The 27,141-nt window shown below is 36.5% G+C and overlaps 2 long non-coding RNA genes across 2 annotated transcripts; both read right to left on the bottom strand.

The window, feature by feature from the left end:
• Positions 1 to 14,435: 14,435 nt before the first annotated feature.
• On the bottom strand, positions 14,436 to 17,614 carry LOC140182715 (uncharacterized). Its single transcript, XR_011878773.1, has 2 exons — positions 17,426 to 17,614; positions 14,436 to 14,721 (listed from the first exon to the last, which is right to left on the bottom strand). It is a non-coding gene; the product is annotated as an uncharacterized lncRNA (long non-coding RNA).
• Positions 17,615 to 21,546: 3,932 nt separating this feature from the next.
• LOC140182844 (uncharacterized) lies at positions 21,547 to 24,746 on the bottom strand. The gene is made up of 2 exons (XR_011879040.1): positions 24,537 to 24,746; positions 21,547 to 21,836 (listed from the first exon to the last, which is right to left on the bottom strand). It is a non-coding gene; the product is annotated as an uncharacterized lncRNA (long non-coding RNA).
• Positions 24,747 to 27,141: the final 2,395 nt, after the last annotated feature.

The following is a 27,141-nucleotide window of genomic DNA, read 5'->3' as shown; positions in this document are numbered from 1 at the left end:
AGAGGAAGTAGAAGTTCATGAAGTCATCTCCCTTGAACTCTACAAAATAGCCGAAAAGCCCTCTCCTGGGGCAAGGCTAGCTTTCCCTCATCTTATTTGCCATCTATGTTACTCAGCTGGAGCTTTCATAGAAGGAGACATTTCCATTGAGGAAGAGATGCCCATCACTAAGAAAAGGATGGAGCAAGCAAGAGAGCCCATTCATGGATCTCAAGAAACGCATGAAGCTCATCACCATGAGATCCCGGAGATGCCTCAAATGCATTTTCCTCCACAAAATTATTGGGAGCAAATCAACACCTCCCTAGGAGAATTAAGTTCCAACATGGGACAATTAAGGGTGGAACATCAAGAGCACTCCATCATCCTTCATGAAATAAGAGAAGATCAAAAAGCAATGAGGGAGGAGCAACAAAGACAAGGAAGAGACATAGAAGAGCTCAAGGACATCATTGGTTCCTCAAGAAGGAAACGCCACCATCACTAAGGTGGACTCATTCCTTGTTCTTACATTCTCTGTTTTTTGTTTTCTCTATGTTAAGTGCTTATCCATGTTTGTGTCTTCATTACATGATCATTAGTAGTAGTAACTATGTCTTAAAGTTATGAATGTCCTATGAATCCATCACCTCTCTTAAATGAAAACTGTTTTAATTCAAAAGAACAAGAAGTACATGAGTTTCGAATTTATCCTTGAACTTAGTTTAATTATATTGATGTGGTGACAATGCTTCTTGTTTTCTGAATGAATGCTCGAACAGTGCATATGTCTTTTGAAGTTGTTGTTTAAGAATGTTAAATATGTTGGCTCTTGAAAGAATGATAATAAGGAGATATGTTATTTGATAATCTGAAAAACCATAAAAATGATTCTTGAAGCAAGAAAAAGCAGCAAAGAACAAAGCTTGCAGAAAAAAAAAACAAAAAAAAAAAGAAAAAAAATAATAGCAAAAAAAAAAAAAGAGAGAAAAAGCAAGCAGAAAAAGCCAAAGCTCTTAAAACCAAGAGGCAAGAGCAAAAAGCCAATAACCCTTAAAACCAAAAGGCAAGGGCAATTAAAAAGGATCCCAAGGCTTTGAGCATCAGTGGATAGGAGGGCCTAAAGGAATAAAATCCTGGCCTAAGCGGCTAAACCAAGCTGTCCCTAACCATGTGCTTGTGGCGTGAAGGTGTCAAGTGAAAACTTGAGACTGAGCGGTTAAAGTCAAGGTCCAAAGCAAAAGAAGAGTGTGCTTAAGAACCCTGGACACCTCTAATTGGGGACTTTAGCAAAGCTGAGTCACAATCTGAAAAGGTTCACCCAGTTATGTGTCTGTGGCATTTATGTATCCGGTGGTAATACTGGAAAACAAAGTGCTTAGGGCCACGGCCAAGACTCATAAAGTAGCTGTGTTCAAGAATCATCATACTGAACTAGGAGAATCAATAACACTATCTGAACTCTGAGTTCCTATAGATGCCAATCATTCTGAACCTCAAGGGATAAAGTGAGATGCCAAAACTATTCAAGAGGCAAAAAAGCTACAAGTCCCGCTCATCTAATTGGAGCTATGTTTCACTGATAGTTTGGAATTTATAGTATATTCTCTTCTTTTTATCCTATTTGATTTTCAGTTGCTTGGGGACAAGCAACAATTTAAGTTTGGTGTTGTGATGAGCGGATAATTTATACGCTTTTTGGCATTATTTTTAGTATGTTTTTAGTAGAATCGAGTTACTTTTAGGGATGTTTTTATTAGTTTTTATGTTAAATTCACATTTCTGGACTTTACTATGAGTTTGTGTGTTTTTCTGTGATTTCAGGTATTTTCTGGTTGAAATTGAGGGACTTGAGCAAAAATCAGATTCAGAGGTTGAAGAAGGACTGCTGATGTTGTTGGATTCTGACCTCCCTGCACTCAAAGTGGTTTTTTGGAGCTACAGAACTCAAAATGGCGCACTTCCAATTGCGTTGGAAAGTAGACATCCAGTTCTTTCCAGCAATATATAATAGTCTATACTTTGGCCGAGTGTAGATGACGTAAAAGGGCGTTGAACGCCAGTTCTACGCTGTTGTCTGGAGTTAAACGCCAGAAACAAGTCACAAACCAGAGTTGAACGCCAGAAATACGTTACAACCTGGCGTTCAACTCCAGAAAGAGCCTCTGCACGTGTAACATTCAAGCTCAGCCCAAGCACACACCAAGTGGGCCCCGGAAGTGGATCTATGCATGAATTACTTACTTCTGTAAACCCTAGTGACTAGTTTAGTATAAATAGAACTTTTTATCATTGTATTCGCAGTCTTGGTTACTCCGGTTCCCCTCTGGGACCGAGACCAATGAACTCCATTATCACTTATGTATTTTCAACGGTAGAGTTTCTACACTCCATAGATTAAGGTGTGGAGCTCTGCTGTTCCTCAAAGATTAATGCAAAGTACTACTGTTTTTCTATTCAATTCAACTTGTTCCGCTTCTAAGATATTCATTTGCACTTCAACCTGAATGTGATGAACGTGACAATCATCATCATTCCTTATGAACGTGTGCCTGACAACCACTTCCGTTCTACCTTAGATTGAATGAGTATCTCTTAGATCTCTTAATCAGGATCTTCGTGGTGTAAGCTAGATTGATGGCGTCATTCATGAGAATCCGGAAAGTCTAAACCTTGTCTGTGGTATTCCGAGTAGGATTCAGGGATTGAATGACTGTGACGAGCTTCAAACTCGCGAGTGCTGGGCGTAGTGACAGACGCAAAAGGAAGGTGAATCCTATTCCAGCATGATCGAGAACCTCAGATGATTAGCCGTGCTGTGACAGAGCATTTGGACCATTTTCACAAGAGGATGGGATGTAGCCATTGACAACGGTGATGCCCTTACATAAAGCCAGCCATGGAAAGGAGTAAGACTGATTGGATGAAGACAGCAGGAAAGCAGAGATTCAGAGGAACGAATGCATCTCTATACGCTTATCTGAAATTCTAACCAATGAATTACATAAGTGTTTCTATCCTTATTTTCTGTTTAATTAGTATTATTTTTGAAAACTCCATAATCAATTATTATCCGCCTAACTGAGATTTACAAGGTGACCATAGCTTGCTTCATACCAACAATCTCCGTGGGATCGACCCTTACTCACGTAAGGTTTATTACTTGGACGACCCAGTGCACTTGCTGGTTAGTTGTATCGAAGTTGTGACAAATTATGAATTGAGATTAGAGCACCAAGTTTTTTTTGGAGCCATTACCAGAGATCACAATTTCGTGCACCAGTATTCCAAGTAAGGCTCATTGCCTCCTCTTCAGTCCAAGTAAGGCGCCTTGTGTGGTGAACCGCATGAAGTTAGGCGCAGCTCTTAGCCAAGTTAGGCGTGGATCCAGTGAAGCCAAGTGGTCCCCACGTTACAAGGCGCAGATTATTTAATTAATTCTGATTTAAATTTAAATTTTATTTTAAAATAGGAAAAGATATTATTTTAATTTTAGAAAATAGATTTTAAATTAATTAGGATTAAATATAAAAGAAATTCCAACAGGGTGACCCCACCACAACATTATTCCATTCCAATTTACAATCCCTATTTTCTACTCTGAACCATGAGCAACTAATCATCTATTGTTAAGGTTAGGAGCTCTGTCTATTTGTATAGATTGATTTTATTACTTTTTCTATTTTAATTCATGTATGGATTTATGATTTAAGAATTGTTTTCGATCTTCATCTTATGAATTTGGGTGGAACGGAAGTATGACCCTCTTTCTATTTGAGTTCTTGTAAAACTTGGAAAAGCTCTTTACTTGAACAACATCTTGAAAACATATTCTCCTAAATTTTAATTATCTGGATTTAACGGGATATGTGACATATAATTCTTTTATTTTTGGATAATTAGAATTTTTGTGGCATATAAACTGGAATTTGATCATGTAGCTTCTAATTGGAATTAATTGACAAAGGAATTGGCAGTTAATGAATTTTAGAGGAGACTAGAAAGGTCTAAGGAATTAGGGTCTAGTCACATATAGTTTGCCATAAATTAAATCCTTCATAATTAAAATAGTTAGTAAGAAAAGTTAATCCGGAAAAATAGATAACTTTGAAACCATAACTGTTTTCTTCATATTTTATTCCCAACTTATTTACTTTACTATTTTATTTTCTAAACGATTGTTTAATGCTCTTTGAATACTCAAACACTATTTTCTATTTGTCTAACTAAGCCAATGAATCAATCATTGTTGCTTGATCCATCAATCCTCGTGGAATCGATCCTTACTCACGTAAGGTATTACTTGGTACGACCCGGTGCACTTGCCGGTTAATTTGTGGTTAGAAAATTCACACCAGTTTTGCAGTGTGGTTGGTGGATCTATCTTAGGTGGAGATTGAGGGGGAAGGAACATATAGGAATATACAAATTACAGGAATATACAAAATTCATATGTTAGAATTTAGAAACTCGGTTCTCTGTAGCAGCAACAGGGAAGGGATAGGGCTAGGGCTAGGGATAATGAAATCAGAATAGAATTACAATGGAAGGGGTTAGGGATATGGATCAAAAGGAGGCGGAGGCCTACCTGAACTAACGGCGATGAGAAGAGATGATGACAAACCTCCGGCGAGGAGAGAAAAAGTAGCGACGAGAATGGCGGCGGAAGGAGCTCGTAAGACAAGAGCACAGCAGAGAGAGCTCGTACGACAATGGCAATGAAGGGAGTAAACGCGATGAGGGCAATGCAGGGAGCTCGTGCGACGCGAGCCGTGGCGGCGACGACAGCGGAGGACGTCACATCTTCAATGGAGAGAGAAGGCAAGGAGTAATTCAAGAAAAACGTGAAAAAGTGAAATGAACCATTGGGAGTTTCAGGAACCTAACTCCTTTTTTTAATATTTTCGACGAAAAATTTTAAATTACAGACGGATTTTCCGTCTGTCATAATTTAATAAAATGTAGCATTTTTGTCCATTTAATTACAGATGGATTTTCCGTCTGTAACTATTTCCCATGAAAAAAATTAATTTTTCCGACAATTATCGACGGATTTTTTTTCCGTCTGTAATTTATGCTAATTCTTTTTTATTTTGTTTTTCGACAAAAAATTCTTCTGAAATTCCGTCTGTATTTCCGTGGGATAAAATCCATCAGAAATATCCGTCTGTAATAACTAGTTTTCTAGTAGTATTTTATTTTAAAATAATTACACAAATTACAAATAAGCATGTGTGATTGTCATAGCTATAAGGGATATCCCATATGAGATGGATAAACAAAAGGTTTAATTACATCATAACGTTTTTTATGTCAAATCCATTTTAAATTTGATAAATGTATTGCTTGTGAAGTATATATGGTCGAATCCATTTTGAATTTGATAAAAGTATTGCTTGTGAAGTATACATTCGTGTATGTCCTATGTAAATTTACCCGTTTTTTATTGCAAACTGAAAACAGATATTCGAAAGAAACATTTGCTTAATTACGGATATGCAAAAATCTTTCTCATTATTATAATGGATTCTCAAAAAAAAAGTTTGTCGAATAAAATATACTTCGACTTAAAACATTGGGTTGTAAACACAAGAGGACTTTGCAATTAGTTATACCTCAAATGGCATAGTCTCTCAATACTCACTTAAGACTTAAGAGGTCATGGGTTCGAGTCTCCCTATCTTCGGTAAAATAAAAAAAAAAAACATAAGAGGACTTTATGAACTTCTTTGAAAAGATTAGATTCAGTACTCTCTTAATTCCTATAATTTTACTAAATTTGTAATTAGATTTTTATAGTTTTTTTCCTTTTAATTGGGTACGAATACAACTTTTATTTTTGTAATGAGTCCTTGTCATTGTGAAAAATATTAGAGTTAGTAAAATATTTTTTCGTAAATTAAAAGTACTCACAATTAAAAACCCAATTAAATCTTCGACCACATATTTTTTTGGAAAAAATATTCCATTTATTTTAACGTTATTGACACGAAAATGACTTAATTATAAAATTAAAAGCATTGTAGAGATATAATTAAAAAAATATAAATTTAATTACAAATTTGATAAAATTATACAGATCAACAAAATTATTAAAGTTAAATAAAATCATGCTATCTAGCTTAATAAGATGTGGTATATCAATAAATATATTATATAAAAACAACATCATTAGTGACTATTGATTTTTTGGTAAATATGTAGTCATCAAATCATCATTTATAAAGGGTTGCAAACTACTACAAAATATAATTATTCACGTACGCAGTCACGGACCTAAGTGTTAGGGTAGGGGGCACTTGCCCCACTCCCATTTCAAATTTTTTTGAAATATATATATATATATAATATATTTTTATTTTAAATTTTAAATGACTTCATTATAAATAAATTAAGCCTAATTATTTAAAGTTCCAAATCTATTTTATTTTTTTATTATTTTTACTAATGTTAACCTAATCAAATTTAGTATTTTTTCATTCTCAAATTTCAGCCGTCACTACTCTTTTATTCTCTTAAACCATCTTCTTCATTTCATATTTTTAACCTTCTTTTTCTATTTCTTTTTTAGTGGTCATCTTCTCTTTATCAAAAGATAAATTTTAAATATTTTTTTATATAACTTTCTATGATTCTATGTATCTTTTAATTTTATTATTTCTCTTTTTGATATTTTCAATTGTAAATTTTAATTCAAACAACTATAGTGTAGGTATTAATCTAATTTTTTATTCTTTTCATAAATTTATATATTTTATTTTATTCTCAATTTAGTGATCCTTACTATTTATTTGTTTATCTTTCGTTCTATTTTATTATATGTAATTATGTTGCATATAAATTTCTAAAGTCAATTGATCAATTTACTCATTTAGAATATATATTTTTTATTTTTAGAAATAATAATGAAAAAAATATTTTTCGTCTTATTTTATTATATGTAATTTTTTATTTTTTGTATTTGAATAATTAATGTGCACTTTAATTTTATGTTTTTAAATTTAGATTAATATATCTTTTGATAGTAATGTATATTATTTTTGCCCCCTAACATAAATTTTCTAGGTCCGTCACTACACGTACGCATTTCATTTAATTTATGTGCATTTCTTTTTATTTTCACGTAATATTTTTGAATTGATAAGAAAAATAGAATAATAATAAGTTTATATTGATATAGTCATATGATTCATTATTATTAAAAAAAACAAAAAAATTAAATATTCAACTCGAGCTTACTATTTTCAGAAACGACAATGTAATCTCTGACAAAAAGGAATAATTCCACCCCTAACGATTTAATGTGAAAATCTTTTACTCAATTTCAATTATATTAGTCCAATAAAATGTAAAAGTGTCTATTTTAATGTATACTATTAATTAATTTGTTTCATTCAGTATTGATATCATATTTACCAGTGCAAAATAACCGAAGAAACTAAAATAAAAAAAATTCCATGAAAATTGCAAATTTATAATCACAATTATTAAAATATATTTTCTTAATAAGTATGTATGCCCAACTTTTTATAAAAAAAAATATATTCTAATAAAATATAATTTTTATATAATTAAACCTTTTCATCGCACAAATTTTATTGCTAGTTATATATATATTTCATACTTTTAAAGAAGATTCAAAAAATTGTATTAACAACAAAAGAAAAACTATTTTTGATTGGAAAAAGGTAATAAATTTTAATTTTGTAATAACTATGCATATGATATATCATATTAAAGAAAAATTTTAATAACTTTTATTTCGTTAATTCTTTTTCACTTATTTTTTTATGGAATACATAAAGATATGTTTGCTCGAGATACACATAATCAAACACAATAAGAAAAACACTTCACTTAACATATTAATTATTTTCTCCTGTGATCTAGAAGAAATATAGCTCTAATTAATAGCAGCAGCAACATCTTAGACCCGTACAACAACCATATGCAAAGCTCTTAGATCCACATAACTTGTTGCAAGTTTTAGCATGACATTGTCCTTGAATGCAAAACATTACTACATCATTAATAGTCCTATACATTATTCCACCTCTTGCGTCTGCGGTAATAATAAACACAACAAATCCGTTAGAATTTCTATCTAAATCGAAATGTGCATTTGAATGTAATATGATAACAATAATATATTTGCATGAATATTTAAAAATAATTGAAATCTCCGTATAAGAAATCTATAATCTCTCTCATGATCTTTTTATTTATTTTAGAAAAAGAGTTCAAACAAGTGCACCCGATTTTTATTATAAAATGAAATTTGAAACAAAAGCAATGTTATTTAGTTTATAATTTTATACAAGAGGGACCAAATATTTAATAGATTATCGGTAACAATTACTCAATCAATAATTAGATCATAATTTAACAATGAAAAATGATTAGATCATACCATCCGATCACAAGAATGCTTTATATGGGAAAGGAAAAAAATGTTTTAGAAAAAAGTGTAATAATAACGTTGAGAAATATTTTTTGTTACTTTAAATTTAAGCAGAAAATCAAAATTTAGGAATAATTACTATAACTCTCTCATGATAAAACAACAATGTAATTAAGTTTTAAAGCAAATTTTGATACCTAAGGTACTAGCGAAAAGTGAAGCCACGAAAAAAATGCACAAAAACAACTTTGTAACAGCATTAGGGATAGACACATGAGTTCATGGTCTGCGTTAGGAATAGACATGCATCATGTTGTTTGTACATTTGCATTTGATTGCGCTTGCTTGTCTTATTTTTTTTGTGATTGTGCAGTTTGTCTTGTTGTAACTTGCTTGTACATTGAATTGAATCTCTTGCTTGTACTATTTGTTTGTGAATGTATTAAAGTGATTACGAATTGACATTTGACTAAGGATTAACTATGTGACTGAGAGACGGGTAACATGACTAGTTTTATATTTAAAATTTGTTTTGAGTTTAGAGATTTTAAAAAGAGGTAATTAGTTAGCTAAAGTAGAACCAAGAGTATTTTCAAAGGGTTTGATAAAAATATAGTTTTATTGAGTAAAGTTAATTATTTGCACTTTATTTCATTACTTTTACGGTATTCCCATTCCCTACTGAGAACGTGCGGTTTGTTCTCACCCCAAAATCTTTCACCCTTTCAGTGTCATAGGTTCGAAGACTCAGCTTGAAGCTGCAGATGGTTATTAGTTTTCTTTGCGTTAAGTTAAGAGTTGAGTTGCTTTCATAGAATTCCCTCGCCTTTGATATTTTAGATTTATTTTATACAAAGGGATAGGTATTGTCTTCAAGTTTTATATTGAATTCATTTGTATAGCATTTATTATTATTAATAATGGTGTGATTTTAATTACTAAAAATAATTTTCTAGTATTTTCTTATAAACTGAAATGCGATATCGACAGAAAGGCTCAATATTAAATAGATAATAAAGGAAATCAGGTCCATAACGCCTTACTTTTAGTACGATCATGACGTGTTAAAAGTTAGGGTGTTATAATAATAATAATAAGTTTATATTGATATAGTCATATGATTCATTTTATTAAAATAAATAAAAAATTAAATATTCAACTCAAGCTTACTATTTTCATAAACGACAATGCAATCTCTGACAAAAAAGGATTATTAAAAGGATCGGAATACAAAAAGAATTGTTTGCTCGAGATACACATAATCAAACACAATAAGAAAAATACTTTACTTAACCTATTAATTATTTTCTCCTGTGATCTAGAAGAAATATAGCTCTAATTAATAGCAGCAGCAACCTCTTGGACCCGTACAACGACCATATGCAAAACTCTTAGATCCGCATAACTTGTTGCAAGTTTCAGCATGACATTGTCCTTGAATGCAAAATATTGTTGTATCATTAATAGTCCTATACATTATTCCACCTCTTACGTCTACGGTAATAATAAATACAACAATCCGTTAGAATTTCTATCTAAATCAAAATGTGCATTTGAATGTAATATGATAACAATAGTATATTTGTATGAATATTTAAAAATAATTGAAATTTCCGTATAAAAAATCTATAATTTCTCTCATGATCTTTTTATTTATTTTAGAAAAAGAGTTCAAACAAGTGCACCCGATTTTTATTATAAAATGAAATTTGAAACAAAAGCAGTGTTTTAGTTTATAATTTAATACATGAGCGACCAAGGATTCAATCCATTATCAATAAGAATTACTTCATCAATAATTAGATCATAATTTAACAAAGAAAAAAGAATAGATCATACCATCCGATCACAAGAATACTTTATATGCGAAAGAAAAAAAATGTTTCTCAGAAAAAAGTATAATAATAATGTTGGAAAACATTTTAGTTTCTTCAAATTTAAGCACAAAAATCAAAATTTAGGGATAATTAGTACAACTATCTTATGACAAAATAATAATGTAATTAAGTTTTAAAACAAATTTTGATACTAGCGAAAAGTGAAGCCACGAAAAAAATGCACAAAAACAATTTTGTAGCAGCATTATTAATAGCCATTTTGCCAAAATCACTTTATGTTCTCTTTCTTTCTTTCAATAATATGTCTAATCCTAATATGATATTTTAATTATGATGATAATAAATTGGTCTTTTGGGATTACAAATACTACTATCTCACACATTATTAGCATGTTTACTTACCCAATGATAAAATAAAGTTAGATAGTCCTTATATTTGGAAAATTTATTTAAATATTTTTCGTCTAATTTAAATATTTAGTCTGAATTGTCCTTAGATTGTCCCCCGACGTGCATCCCCAAGAGTCTATGCATAGTTTTTTCTCAAATAATCAATATTTCTCAATGGGGTAACATTCTCGAAAATTTATATAGTGCCCGGTCACACTTACGTCGTAGGGTCAACAGAGTATCGAGTTTTCAATCTGGTATACGTGGTGGCAAGCCATGGTACTTTATCCAGGGAACCTCGTATCTTAGATAATTCAAATTCATAAGCCATGTGAATAATTCAAAGTTCATATCTCAACGTTCTCAACATCATAATCATTCATCAATCCAAATCTCATTTCCAAATTCATTCAAAAATCGTATTTCAAAGAAATTCCTCATCATCCTTCTTTCTATTCTGTTCACTAACAATTCTCAATCCAAAACATAACTTTTCCTTTTATAAATGAAGTAATCTTAAATCATATAATGCTTAAAATTAAACCTTTTAAGATAACTACTTCAAATGAAACTTCTAATTTTATAAAATTTCGACAGCATCTCCTCTAAAACTCGGATTCTGCCACCCTTTTCGGGTCCCATCCAAACATTTCTCAACCCTTTTCAAATCTTATTCATTTGCAAAATTCAACTAGTTCCAATATCAAATTGTTTTCAAAGCGAATCAGTGCCAATAATAAATCTCTTTTTAAAATCAAACCAGCTAAAATACTAAATCATTTATAAAGTCATTTATAAAGTTAGTCTAACTCAAAATTAAACCGTTTCCAATATCAAATTGTTTTCCAAAGCTGATTCGTTCACATTATCAAAAATAGCTTCAAAATCAAGAAAGCCATTTTTCATAATAATCAACTAAATAACTTTTTAAACTAATTTCTTTTCAGCAATCACAAACTACTCAAGCAATCAAGCAACCAGTCATTCAGTCCAGCAAACAACCACATTTATAAGACAATCATAATCACAGACATATGTTTCTCACATTAATATCTATTTATAACAACTCTATAATGTAAAATAGATTTTAAGAAAAACCCCTACCCCGATTAGTCGCAAGTTGCCTAATTAAACCCATTAAATCCTTATTCTCATGTTAATTGGCAGTAACCGTAGAAATTCTCAAGCAACCGCAGGGATCACGGCAACAACCACATATCTGACATAATTTAAAATTAACGCGGAATGGATATTGAGCGATATTAGAACATAATTGATAGTAGAGTATTGTGATAAACAAGAATGTAACCAAAATAACCTTACCATGATAAACAAAATAGAACAACATAATAACAGCTTCCAGATTGACCGGACAGCAGCTTCGATAGCGGCCGAAAACTCTGATGGTTCAGCAGCAACCTCAATTTTTGACATGCAACCCCATAAAATTGACCTTACAACATCTATACATAATAATCCTTAACTGCAAATAACTAGAACGATTACAATACGAGTTTCAGAGCACAGGCAACTTACCATGAAAGGAAGAATGAAGGAAGTGGAGCAGCAACTTTGACGACAGTCTCCTATAGTAACAACACCGTTTCCCGGCAGCCAGAGGCGCGGCGGCGCAGCCTCTAGCAGCGGCAGTGGTGAACGGTGGCGCTTTTCTTCCTCGGTGTGTCCCTGAGTCGCACGTCTCCTCTCCCTTCCCTGGACGGCAACGCACAGCAGTGACAGAACCATCGGCAGCCGCGACAAGTTTCAGCGACGGTGGCGCACAGATCAGCGTTGGCGATAGGGTTTCGGGCGGCAGAGGCGGCGTGGAGCTTCGGCAGCGATGGCTTCACGGTGAGGGCGCGATGGCAGCGTGCGGTTCCCTCCTTCGTGTTTCTCTTCCTCACCTCAGATCTGATCCGCGACGGCAGCTTCGAGGCAGGTCGGCGGCGACGCATGGCGCAGTGGCGACAACCCCTTCCTTGGCTCCCTTATGCAGCGGCTTGGGCTAGATGGAAGGTAAACGGCGACGTTTGGGCATGAAAACGGCGGCGAGGATCCTCCAGCAGAAGCAGCAGCAACGTGGGGCTTCGACGGTGAGGCGTGGCGGCGACGGCTCCTCCCTCTAGCTTGACGACGGCGTAACGGCAGCCCACACCCTACCGGCGACGCATCTCCCCTCTCAGATCTCTCCTCCATGTTTTGTTTCGTGTGTAAATGGTTGGAAGGCAGAAAGAGTGAGGAGAGGAGGGTTGGGGGCTGCGCAGGTGAAGAGGAAAGAGAGGCGGTAAGGATAGAATTAGGGTTAGAGGCAGTTTGGTCATTTTACTAAAATTAGGGGTAGTAGAGTAATTGAAAAACCAATTTTAATTCAACAAAATCATCTCTAAAAAAAATATTATTTAATCATAAATTTACAAATTAATTTCGATGAAATATTCTAATTAAAGGATTAGATATAGTATAATTAATTTTCTTTATCTTTAACTTAAAGTATTAAATGATATAAATATAAATCATCTAAAATCAAATCATATAAAATTCTTATTATCTTTAATAAGAATAATTTCTAAAATTAAAACTATAAATAAATATATGATTTGAGATTGATTTAAAATAAAACTTTTCAAAATTTTTGGGTCTTACACCATATGCAAAACTCTTAGATCCGCATAACTTGTTGCAAGTTTCAGCATGACATTGTCCTTGAATGCAAAATATTGTTGCATCATTAATAGTCCTATACATTATTCCACCTCTTGCGTCTGCAGTAATAATAAACACAACAAATCTGTTAAAATTTCTATCTAAATCGAAATGTGCATTTGAATGTAATATGATAACAATAGAATATTTGTATGAATATTTAAAAACAATTGAAATCTCCTTATAAAAAATCTATAATCTCTCTCATGATCTTTTTATTTATTTTAGAAAAAGAGTTCAAACAAGTGCACCTGATTTTTATTATAAAATAAAATTTGAAACAAAAGCAGTGTTATTTAGTTTATAACAATTACTTCATCAATAATTAGATCATAATTTAACAACGAAAAAAGAATATATCATACCATCCGATCACAAGAATACTTTATATGCGAAAGAAAAAAATGTTTCTCAATAATAATAATAATAATAATAATAATAATAATAATAATAATAATAATAATGTTGGAAAACATTTTTAATTTCTTCAAATTTAAGCACAAAAAACAAAATTTAGGGATAATTAGTATAACTATCTTATGACAAAATAATAATGTAATTAAGTTTTAAAACAAATTTTGATACTAGCGAAAAGTAAAGCCACGAAAAAAATGCACAAATACAACTTTGTAGCAGCATTATTAATAGCCATTTTGCCAAAATCACTTTATGTTCTCTTTTTTTCTTTCAATAATATGTCTAATCCTAATATGATATTTTAATTATGATGATAATAAATTGGTCATTTGGGATTACAAATACTACTATCTCACACATTATTAGCATATTTACTTACCCAATGATAAATTAAAGTTAGATAGCGCTTATATTTGGAAAATTTATTTAAATATTTTTCGTCTAATTTAAATATTTAGTTTGTGTAACACCCTAATATTCAAATCCTTATGCTCGAGTCATAAGTCAATGATATTACGGTGGTACGACTCTCAGGTGGATTTTTAATATATAAATATAGGTAATTTCGAAAAGAGTATTAATCGAGAAGCCTGAAAAGAGTAGAAATAAAATCGCAAAGACGTATCACTCACGTTTCGATAACAAAAGATAAACTGTGAAGCCGAAAATGATATACGAACAAGGCGTAGAGGAGATTAAGAGATAGATAACAGATAGATATATATAACATAAGTAAATAGCCACTAGTCGCGACCCGCGAAGTTTAGGCCGGCTAGGGTACAGTATGAAAGTAGATGACAACATTATATCCTAATCTCTCCCAAAGGAAACATAAGAGCCTCTATAGGCAAGTTCCAAAAGAGTTCAATACATAATATAATCTTTTCAAAACATAGGTGGAGAGATTCTAATCAAACACAAAGTAGAGGAAATAAAGATCTTCGCCGTCTCTCAGACGACCCACAACTCACTTCTGAGCACCTGGACCTGTATCTGAAAAACAAGAGATATATACGGAATGAGAACCCCGGGCCCATGGGTTCCCAGTACGGTAAAAGTGCCAAATAAATACAATGCACTGCAATAAAAACTCACCAAGCATCCTAAACTCCTTTTCACCAAGTATCCAGCCTAGATTCTCACTAATCTATAAATAGGCATCTGTCGTAAGGGAATACTAAATCTAGATCACATCTCATATGACTCCCAACTCGCTGACTCTCCCACGAATCAGATTTCAGAATCATAAACAAAGCCATCATCAGTCGTGCTGTCTCAGCAATTCTATATCAATATATCATGCCCTCCCTGGAACTAGTGAAACCACATCACTGCATCTACCCAGGGAGCTCAAATCATCTCAACTAATGATCACCATCATCATGCAATCGCATCATCAATTCATCTCATCAAGAACAGCCCTCAACCTCCACCGACACCAACATGAGGGGCCTCTCAGTTGTACAAACACAAGCAATACAGGCAGGTAATACACAATTAGGGTACAAGTAGAACAAGTAGCACATAATCAGGTAACTTAGCATATATAATGTAGAAATCCAAAACAAATAGGCAAACCCAAACAATTCAAACATATGCAAATGATGAATGCCTGCCCTATGGCTGATGATATCATCTGTCGGTTATCAAGCCAACCCGACATGTCCGGTAGCTAACCCGGGCACAGTCTCTCTGTTGCGTATTAATATCATTAGAGGGAATATGTGCCCTGTCACCATTAGAGGGTATCTGCGCCCTGTCGCCATTAGAGGGTATCTGCGCCCTGTCGCCATTAGAGGGTATCGGTGCCCTGTCACCCTTACAACCAGAGAGAAAACACAAGCATGCTTACATTCAACATTTTTCATCATTATTCATTTATCATATTCGTTAATTTATCATATATGCCTTTATACTCAGCCATAATCCATAATGTCTTTGCCGTAACTCGGCAATAACTCAGCCACCCGGCTCACAGTTCCATCCAGAACTAGCCAATTTATCAACATGGATCCGCCGTATCCGGCAAGAACTCAGCCATCCGGCTCATGGTCCAATCAAGAACTAACCATTTATCAATAAATATAGCCCTTCGGCTCATGGCATACACGGTACTTCCACCGCCATCCTCCATATCTCATATAATCATATCTGATCATCATTGATCATAACCTTTTCCCTTGCTTCACTCGCAAGTTACCACATCCCCTAGCTCCTTCCTCATTGCTAGGCATACCATAATGATTTGATACATAAGGGGTGAGATCGGAGGCTTAAAAGTATGAGGTTTGGCTTTAAAAACTCAAAAATCTAACTTTGGCATGAAAACAAGGCCACGCGTACGCGCACTCCACGCGCACGCGTGGATGGCCAAAAACTCATCGACGCGCAAGCGTTATACGCGCGAACGCGCGGGTTGAAAAATATCCAAACGGCGCGCAAGCGTCAGCCACGCGTACGCGTGGGTGCTCTTGCGCCCAGGCACAAAACTGGCACGACCCTGGCACAACTCTCTGGAAAATAGCTGGGCATTTGGTACAGCGCATCGACGCGCCCGCGCACGCGTGGATGGTGCTTTCTGGAAGAACGGCGCGCACGCGCCAGGTGCGCCTACGCGCGTAGGGTCGTTCTGCTAAAAATTTTCTAAGTTAAAAGCTGCAGAATTTACAGATTCAACCCCCAATCTTTCGACAAACATAACTCTCTCATTTTAAATCGTTTTTCACCCGTCCTTCGAACGGCATGGACATCCCGGATCCAATTTTATTTCTAAACAGATTTGGCAGAAAACAGAGATCCGTAGTCCAGGTTATGTCCCGTCAAAGTATGCCCCAAAACCATGTTTCCATACAAAACCACAAAGTGCCATTTTCAAAACAAGCCATTTTCAACTCTTTTCAAAATCAATCAAAACATGCCAATTTCAGCCTTTTCTTTGAAATCAATCAAAATATACCAAAATCAACATCAAGCCTCCTCAACTCGCACGTTGACACTTTCTCAAACTCAAACACATTTACATATCATATACTCTTTCTCATGCCAAATTTCAACAACACTATTTCCAATCAACCATCATTATACATAATCAATATCGTACTCACTATCACGTGGCTTTACCCACAAATCAACCTTAATTATTCCTCAAGCATATATCACGACAAACATATCTCTAATGCATCATCATACCATCAAGGCATCAATAATCATAATCACATATATGACCATATAATATATCTCAACCAAAACCAAACATACTTCATCTATATAATTGCACCCAAATTTACCAAATCCCACACCTCAACTCCTCAAACCTTATTATTCAATAACCAACCCAATCATTCATATATTCATTATCTGAAATTCATCCAATCACTTGTGTCATCATACAATGCACACATCAACTTACCTTTCTCACCTTTTTTCGGCCTCCGGCCCAAAATCCACGGCCTCCGGCCCAATATCATAATTTAAATGCATAAACCACAAATCAATACTCATTACCCAGTACATCAAATTCTCAATACACCAAGCATACAAGGCCACACAATTCTCAACCCAAATCATTAATTCACATTACATACCAACTATGCATATTAGCACCAACCATTTACACAATCCAAACTTAATCCTAGGGGCATCTAGCCTAGGAATTCTCATCACAACACACGGTACTTAAATGAAACTTAAACCGTACCTCTTGTAGCCAAACCAATTGAGCCTCTTCTTTGGAAGTCTTCACCAACCTTAGCTCCAAGCCTCACCAAAGCTCCTCAAGCAATACCAATCTCCCAATTGTGCACCAACATCACCAAATACACTAACATAACCAATATCACATACATACATCAACCTAGGGCTCATAAAAATGACAAGTCACAAGGGTTTGAGCACTTCTTACCTCAACCCATATGAAGTAGGGATAGAACCCACTTAGAATCCATGTTGGAGTATCCCTAAACACCTAAAATCACAAGATTTTAACACTAATTACCCAAAAACGTGTAACAGTGGGAATTTCGAAAACTGGGCAGAGATGAACGGAATACTCACCACAAAACTTAAGTAGAATTGTAGAGGATGAGAAGAGCGACGCGTGGCCGCAAACGGCTCGTCAATCGGAGCTCCGTAGCTCAAGTTATGGTGGTTTGAAGATCAAAGAGAGTTAGGTTTTCTCTTTTCTCTTTTCTCTTCTCTCTTCCCAATTTCAGCGCCCAACACCCCTTCTTTAGGGCAAAATGAGCTGAAATGATCATAACTAATGTTTATATATGTTGGGTCTTGGGCCCACTTAGGCCCGGTTCACTTATTTTTGCCCATTGGCCTAATTTTGGGCCAAAACCTTTAAGATTAGCGCTCTAAATTGCACTTTAAATATTTCTACCTTCCCTAATTATAGTTCCTCATTTATTAATCTTATTTACCCATAATCAATTTCCTCAGTTGTAGTACCAGACAGATCTCAGCCGGTACTGCCGGTCAAAATTCTACTGTGCGCTTTTACGCAGAAAACTATGTTTTCCGACTCGGAAAAATTCACTGAATCCAAATATCATATTTGAATTATCAAATTCCAATTGCAAAATCTTCCAACCATATTCGCTGTTATTTAACTTATTATTTAATTAATTTCGGTTAGACCGGGTATTACATTCTACCCCCTAACAGAAATTTTCGCCCTCGAAAATTCCATCCATCACTGCGAGTACGCGAGCGTAGTCTGCCTCTATATCCAACGCATAACAGTCCCAAGGTCCTTTTATTCTGCGCGCTTCCGTTGCCGCGCTCTGATTTCTCTATATTCGAGGTTCTCGGTCATTTGTCCAACGCCGACCAATAGTCTCGTTCCTTACTTTTATCGTCTCATCAACTCACCCTATTAAATCTCAAATCATGTCATCAATAATATTACCATCGTCGTTAATCACAGCCATCGTCCCCCATCACTATAATCAATCAAAGATCATCACCACACCTTAATGATACTCCATCACTATCCTCTCTCTCTGCCAAGCCAATTACCACTAATCACAGCTCAACTCCAAGCATAAACTCCAAACTTACTTTTTTATTCTCAAACCCTCGAATTTCCACATGACTTGCTGTTATAAAGCCTCCGACTCATCAATCAAAAACCCCTTTCATTTCTGGAAAGCAAATGAGTTTGAAATAACAATTTAACAAAATTATAAGAATCCGCTTTCCTTTAATAATCTATAAAAGCATTCGAGACACATCTCTTTTGTTAACGTTACTCATATCAAAAATCATCCTCAAAACCATAACCAACGGTCTTTCAATTTCTTGGGAAAAATTTTCAACAGTACCTCCCCAAAAATTGGAGTTTACCACCCGTCACGGATTCCCTTAAACCAATCTCAGTACCGCATCAGCATTCCAATTTAGTGGTTTTCACATTCGTCTTTCAAAACCAATCATTATAAATCTCAATCTAATTCCAAGGTCACTATGACCAAACATCATAGTACTCATCTCTCAAACACGACAACTTGCACTCTCTCATCATCTAAATCCAATTATGCATCAATGATAATTTCCTCATCCACTTTAGAACCATCAAAGCTCGCAGCCGCAATCAATTCCAACTATTAGGGATCATTACTTGCAGTAACCCGCTTAACCCTTCTAGTATTCAAACATAAGATACTATAGTAAACTTTTACAGCTCTTATTCGTAGCTATCCTGTGTTACTGCTTCCACAAGTTTTCGCTGCTTTATTCTGATCTCTCGTCTAGTACGAGTTCTATCACTTACTCCCTCACAACCACAACTTAGCATGACTGGCATTCACTAGATTTCTATCTATGATAGCCAAAACCACATACCAACTTAATCGTACTTTTAACACGTTGTTACCGATCTTTTGCTTACCAATTCCCAAACCGTCGGATCTAACGGTATCACCCGTTGTTGTAGTGAACACACGACCTTGTTGTTGGCCCTTGGTAGTATTCCGGTTGACCTTCTTAGGACATTTCCAGGACACGTGTCCAACTCCTCTGCAACCATAGCAAAGTCCCAATCCACCTCGACACGGAGTTCCCGGATGATGGCTTTGACATCGCCCACCAGTCATTCCACTCTGAGGTTGCTTTCCGTTAAAGGCCTACCTAATCACTTATGCTCACCAAACCTTCTATTAAGATAACTTAGGGTTATCTAGAACAGATCATAATTTTTTATTCGACCATGTATTATGAGTGAATACCAGCCTTCAGCATTATCTAAAGTGGTAAAGAATTAAGTTATCAGTTTTCTTATTACCTCAGGTACGAAAATCAGACCTGGCAGTCTCCCGGTCCTTCCAATGTGGGCAATCTCTGACCAAATGTCCTAGCTTTCCGCAATTGTAACACAAACCCGAACCATAACGACACGGTCTATTTGGGTGATGATCTCCACATCTCTGACAGCTCAAAACATCTGAAACAACCACTATTTGCTTTTCCCTACCTTTTCCTTGGAAATTCTTATTTGTCGCAAGGTCATTTTGCCTTTGGGGAAGACGTTGTGGGTATCCTCTTCTCTTAAACTCTTGACCCCTTGTTGGGTATTCCTGATTGTGCTCTCTGCGGTGGAACTCCTGACGGTCATTCTTCGTCTCAACAGCCTTCCTCACACATTCTTCAGCAATATGGCTCTTGTTCACAAGTTCGGAGAAGACCCTAATCTCCATCGGTCCAACGGAGCTCAGGATTTCACTTCGAAGTCCTCCCTCATACTTAATACACTTCCATTCCTCGAAGTCTCCCGGGGTTCCTTGACACATACGAGAAAACCTGAATAACTCCTCAAATTTATCCGTATACTCAGATACGGACATTGTACCCAGCTTCAGCTGCAGTAATTCAAGTTCCTTGACCGTTCTAGCAGAATTTGGGAAGTACTTCTTATAAAATTCCACTTGGAAGGTACCCCAGGTGATAGGATCATTCCCCTGCTGCAGGAGACGTCGGGCCCCTTGCCACCAATGCGATGCTTCCCCCGTGAGCAGATAGGTAGCAAATTCAACACACTGTTCTTTAGGCACCAACTGCGCTTGCAGTGCTCGCTCCATGGCCTGAAACCAGGTGTCAGCTTCAGTCGGATTAGTGGTTCCCTTGAACTTAGGTGGATTAACCTTTAAGAAAGTTGCCAGTGTCATCGGGCCCTGAGCTCCACTTCCGCCATTGCCATTATTGTTTATCTGTTGCCTAAGAGCCTCCGCAGTGGCCTGCATAGTAGCAGCCATATTCTCCAACACCGCATTAAAGTTTACCGGGTTATTTGGGTTGATTTCCGGTTCCTGAGTACTAGTACGATCTCTCTCACGTCCCCGACCAGGTCCACGAGGCGCCATCTGGTTCCTATACATACCAAACAATCGATATCAAGTTGATCAGTCTCAATATCGGAAGTATAGTGCTTCAAAGTACCAAAAGTACACTCATGGACTTCATGCTAGATGTATCAGTTAGATACCCTAACTACCACAGGCACAGACTCAGAGTATGCATTGAAGCATAAGTAGTTCCATCCCTCAGGCTCACGAGGACGAACTGCTCTGATACCATAATGTAACACCCTAATATTCAAATCCTTATGCTCGAGTCATAAGTCAATGATATTACGGTGGTACGACTCTCAGGTGGATTTTTAATATATAAATATAGGTAATTTCGAAAAGAGTATTAATCGAGAAGCCTGAAAAGAGTAGAAATAAAATCGCGAAGACGTATCACTCACGTTTCGACAACAAAAGATAAACCGTGAAGCCGAAAATGATATACGGACAAGGCGTAGAGGAGATTAAGAGATAGATAACAGATAGATATATATAACATAAGTAAATAGCCACTAGTCGCGACCCGCGAAGTTTAGGCCGGCTAGGGTACAGTATGAAAGTAGATGACAACATTATATCCTAATCTCTCCCAAAGGAAACATAAGAGCCTCTATAGGCAAGTTCCAAAAGAGTTCAATACATAATATAATCTTTTCAAAACATAGGTGGAGAGATTCTAATCAAACACAAAGTAGAGGAAATAAAGATCTTCGCCGTCTCTCAGACGACCCACAACTCACTTCTGAGCACCTGGACCTGTATCTGAAAACAAGAGATATATACGGAATGAGAACCCCGGGCCCATGGGTTCCAGTACGGTAAAAGTGCCAAATAAATACAATGCACTGCAATAAAAACTCACCAAGCATCCTAAACTCCTTTTCACCAAGTATCCAGCCTAGATTCTCACTAATCTATAAATAGGCATCTGTCGTAAGGGAATACTAAATCTAGATCACATCTCATATGACTCCCAACTCGCTGACTCTCCCACGAATCAGATTTCAGAATCATAAACAAAGCCATCATCAGTCGTGCTGTCTCAGCAATTCTATATCAATATATCATGCCCTCCCTGGAACAAGTGAAACCACATCACTGCATCTACCCAGGGAGCTCAAATCATCTCAACTAATGATCACCATCATCATGCAATCGCATCATCAATTCATCTCATCAAGAACAGCCCTCAACCTCCACCGACACCAACATGAGGGGCCTCTCAGTTGTACAAACACAAGCAATACAGGCAGGTAATACACAATTAGGGTACAAGTAGAACAAGTAGCACATAATCAGGTAACTTAGCATATATAATGTAGAAATCCAAAACAAATAGGCAAACCCAAACAATTCAAACATATGCAAATGATGAATGCCTGCCCTATGGCTGATGATATCATCTGTCGGTTATCAAGCCAACCCGACATGTCCGGTAGCTAACCCGGGCACAGTCTCTCTGTTGCGTATTAATATCATTAGAGGGAATATGTGCCCTGTCACCATTAGAGGGTATCTGCACCCTGTCGCCATTAGAGGGTATCTGCGCCCTGTCGCCATTATAGGGTATCGGTGCCCTGTCACCCTTACAACCAGAGAGAAAACACAAGCATGCTTACATTCAACATTTTTCATCATTATTCATTTATCATATTCGTTAATTTATCATATATGCCTTTATACTCAGCCATAATCCATAATGTCTTTGCCGTAACTCGGCAATAACTCAGCCACCCGGCTCACAGTTCCATCCAGAACTAGCCAATTTATCAACATGGATCCGCCGTATCCGGCAAGAACTCAGCCATCCGGCTCATGGTCCAATCAAGAACTAACCATTTATCAATAATATAGCCCTTCGGCTCATGGCATACACGGTACTTCCACCGCCATCCTCCATATCTCATATAATCATATCTGATCATCATTGATCATAACCTTTTCCCTTGCTTCACTCGCAAGTTACCACATCCCCTAGCTCCTTCCTCATTGCTAGGCATACCATAATGATTTGATACATAAGGGGTGAGATCGGAGGCTTAAAAGTATGAGGTTTGGCTTTAAAAACTCAAAAATCTAACTTTGGCATGAAAACAAGGCCACGCGTACGCGCACTCCACGCGCACGCGTGGATGGCCAAAAACTCATCGACGCGCAAGCGTTATACGCGCGAACGCGCGGGTTGAAAAATATCCAAACGGCGCGCAAGCGTCAGCCACGCGTACGCGTGGGTGCTCTTGCGCCCAGGCACAAAACTGGCACGACCCTGGCACAACTCTCTGGAAAATAGCTGGGCATTTGGTACAGCGCATCGACGCGCCCGCGCACGCGTGGATGGTGCTTTCTGGAAGAACGGCGCGCACGCGCCAGGTGCGCCTACGCGCGTAGGGTCGTTCTGCTAAAAATTTTCTAAGTTAAAAGCTGCAGAATTTACAGATTCAACCCCCAATCTTTCGACAGACATAACTCTCTCATTTTAAATCGTTTTTCACCCGTCCTTCGAACGGCATGGACATCCCGGATCCAATTTTATTTCTAAACAGATTTGGCAGAAAACAGAGATCCGTAGTCCAAGTTATGTCCCGTCAAAGTATGCCCCAAAACCATGTTTCCATACAAAACCACAAAGTGCCATTTCAAAACAAGCCATTTTCAACTCTTTTCAAAATCAATCAAAACATGCCAATTTCAGCCTTTTCTTTGAAATCAATCAAAATATACCAAAATCAACATCAAGCCTCCTCAACTCGCACGTTGACACTTTCTCAAACTCAAACACATTTACATATCATATACTCTTTCTCATGCCAAATTTCAACAACACTATTTCCAATCAACCATCATTATACATAATCAATATCGTACTCACTATCACGTGGCTTTACCCACAAATCAACCTTAATTATTCTTCAAGCATATATCACGACAAACATATCTCTAATGCATCATCATACCATCAAGGCATCAATAATCATAATCACATATATGACCATATAATATATCTCAACCAAAACCAAACATACCTCATCTATATAATTGCACCCAAATTTACCAAATCCCACACCTCAACTCCTCAAACCTTATTATTCAATAACCAACCCAATCATTCATATATTCATTATCTGAAATTCATCCAATCACTTGTGTCATCATACAATGCACACATCAACTTACCTTTCTCACCTTTTTTCGGCCTCCGGCCCAAAATCCACGGCCTCCGGCCCAATATCATAATTTAAATGCATAAACCACAAATCAATACTCATTACCCAGTACATCAAATTCTCAATACACCAAGCATACAAGGCCACACAATTCTCAACCCAAATCATTAATTCACATTACATACCAACTATGCATATTAGCACCAACCATTTACACAATCCAAACTTAATCCTAGGGGCATCTAGCCTAGAAATTCTCATCACAACACACGGTACTTAAATGAAACTTAAACCGTACCTCTTGTAGCCAAACCAATTGAGCCTCTTCTTTGGAAGTCTTCACCAACCTTAGCTCCAAGCCTCACCAAAGCTCCTCAAGCAATACCAATCTCCCAATTGTGCACCAACATCACCAAATACACTAACATAACCAATATCACATACATACATCAACCTAGGGCTCATAAAAATGACAAGTCACAAGGGTTTGAGCACTTCTTACCTCAGCCCATATGAAGTAGGGATAGAACCCACTTAGAATCCATGTTGGAGTATCCCTAAACACCTAAAATCACAAGATTTCAACACTAATTACCAAAAAACGTGTAACGGTGGGGAATTTCGAAAACTGGGCAGAGATGAATGGAATACTCACCACAAACTTAGTAGAATTGTAGAGGAGAGAAGAGCAACGCGTGGCGCAAACGGCTCGTCAATCGGAGCTCCGTAGCTCAAGTTATGGTGGTTTGAAGATCAAAGAGAGTTAGGTTTTCTCTTTCTCTTCTCTCTTCCCAATTTCAGCGCCCAACACCCCTTCTTTAGGGCAAAATGAGCTGAAATGATCATAACTAATGTTTATATATGTTGGGTCTTGGGCCCACTTAGGCCCCGGTTCACTTATTTTTGCCCATTGGCCTAATTTTGGGCCAAAACCTTTAAGATTAGCGCTCTAAATTGCACTTTTAAATATTTCTACCTTCCCTAATTATATTCCTTATTTATTAATCTTATTTACCCATAATCAATTTCCTCAGCTGTAGTACCAGACAGATCTCAGCCGGTACTGCCGGTCAAAATTCTACTGTGCGCTTTTACGCAGAAAACTATGTTTTCCGACTCGGAAAAATTCACTGAATCCAAATATCATATTTGAATTATCAAATTCCAATTGCAAAATCTTCCAACCATATTCGCTGTTATTTAACTTATATTTAATTAATTCGGTTAGACCGGGTATTACATTCTACCCCCTAACAAAATTTTCGCCCTCGAAAATTCCATCCATCACTGCGAGTACGCGAGCGTAGTCAGCCTCTATATCCAACGCATAACAGTCCCAAGGTCCTTTTATTCTGCGCGCTTCCGTTGCCGCGCTCTGATTTCTCTATATTCGAGGTTCTCGGTCATTTGTCCAACGCCGACCAATAGTCTCGTTCCTTACTTTTATCGTCTCATCAACTCACCCTATTAAATCTCAAATCATGTCATCAATAATATTACCATCGTCGTTAATCACAGCCATCGTCCCCATCACTATAATCAATCAAAGATCATCACCACACCTAATGATACTCCATCACTATCCTCTCTCTCTGCCAAGCCAATTACCACTAATCACAGCTCAACTCCAAGCATAAACTCCAAACTTACTTTTTTATTCTCAAACCCTCGAATTTCCACATGACTTGCTGTTATAAAGCTCGACTCATCAATCAAAAACCCCTTTCATTTCTGGAAAGCAAATGAGTTTGAAATAACAATTTAACAAAATTATAAGAATCCGCTTTCCTTTAATAATCTATAAAAGCATTCGAGACACATCTCTTTTGTTAACGTTACTCATATCAAAAATAATCCTCAAAACCATAACCAACGGTCTTTCATTTTTGGAAAATTTTCAACAGTACCCCCAAATTGGGTTACCACCCGTCACGGTTCCCTAACCAATCTCAGTACCGCATCAGCATTCCAATTAGTGGTTTTCACATTCTTCAAAACCAATCATTAAATCTCATTAATCCAAGGTACTATGACAAACATCATAACCATCTCTAAACACGACAACTTGCACTCCTCATCATTAAATCCAATTATGCATCAATATAATTTCATCCCTTTAGAACCATCAAAGCTGCAGCCGCAATCAATTCAACTATTAGGATCATTACTTGCAGTAACCCCTTAACTTAGTATTCAAACATAAGATACTATAGTAAACTTTTACAGCTCTTATTCGTAGCTCCTATCCATGTGTTTAAACTGCTTAAAAAAACTCGACAATGTTTTTTTTCCGCCTTTACCCGTGCTTGTATTCTGGAAGGATCTCTCCCGTTTTCTAGTGGGACCAGGATTTTTTTTCTTAGTCAGCCGTGTGAGCTCCCTCACAATCCCACCAACTCTAGCTAGGGTTATCTAGAACAGATCATAATTTTTATTCGACCATGTATTATGAGTGAATACCAGCCTTCAGCATTATCTAAAGTGGTAAAGAATTAAGTTATCAGTTTTCTTATTACCTCAGGTACGAAAATCAGACCTGGCAGTCTCCCGGTCCTTCCAATGTGGGCAATCTCTGACCAAATGTCTAGCTTTCCGCAATTGTAACACAAACCCGAACCATAACGACACGGTCTATTTGGGTGATGATCTCCACATCTCTGACAGCTCAAAACATCTGAAACAAACCACTATTTGCTTTTCCCTACCTTTTCCTTGGAAATTCTTATTTGTCGCAAGGTCATTTCGCCTTTGGGAAGACGTTGTGGGTATCCTCTTCTCTTAAACTCTTGACCCCTTGTTGGGTATTCTTGATTGTGCTCTCTGCGGTGGCGACTCCTGACGGTCATTCTTCGTCTCAACAGCCTTCCTCACACATTCTTCAGCAATATGGCTCTTGTTCACAA

Source organism: Arachis hypogaea, chromosome 20 (assembly GCF_003086295.3).
Source record: "Arachis hypogaea cultivar Tifrunner chromosome 20, arahy.Tifrunner.gnm2.J5K5, whole genome shotgun sequence".
NCBI lineage: Eukaryota > Viridiplantae > Streptophyta > Magnoliopsida > Fabales > Fabaceae > Arachis > Arachis hypogaea.
Note: the sequence above shows the minus strand (reverse complement) of the source record. Positions and strands in the feature narration are given on the sequence as shown.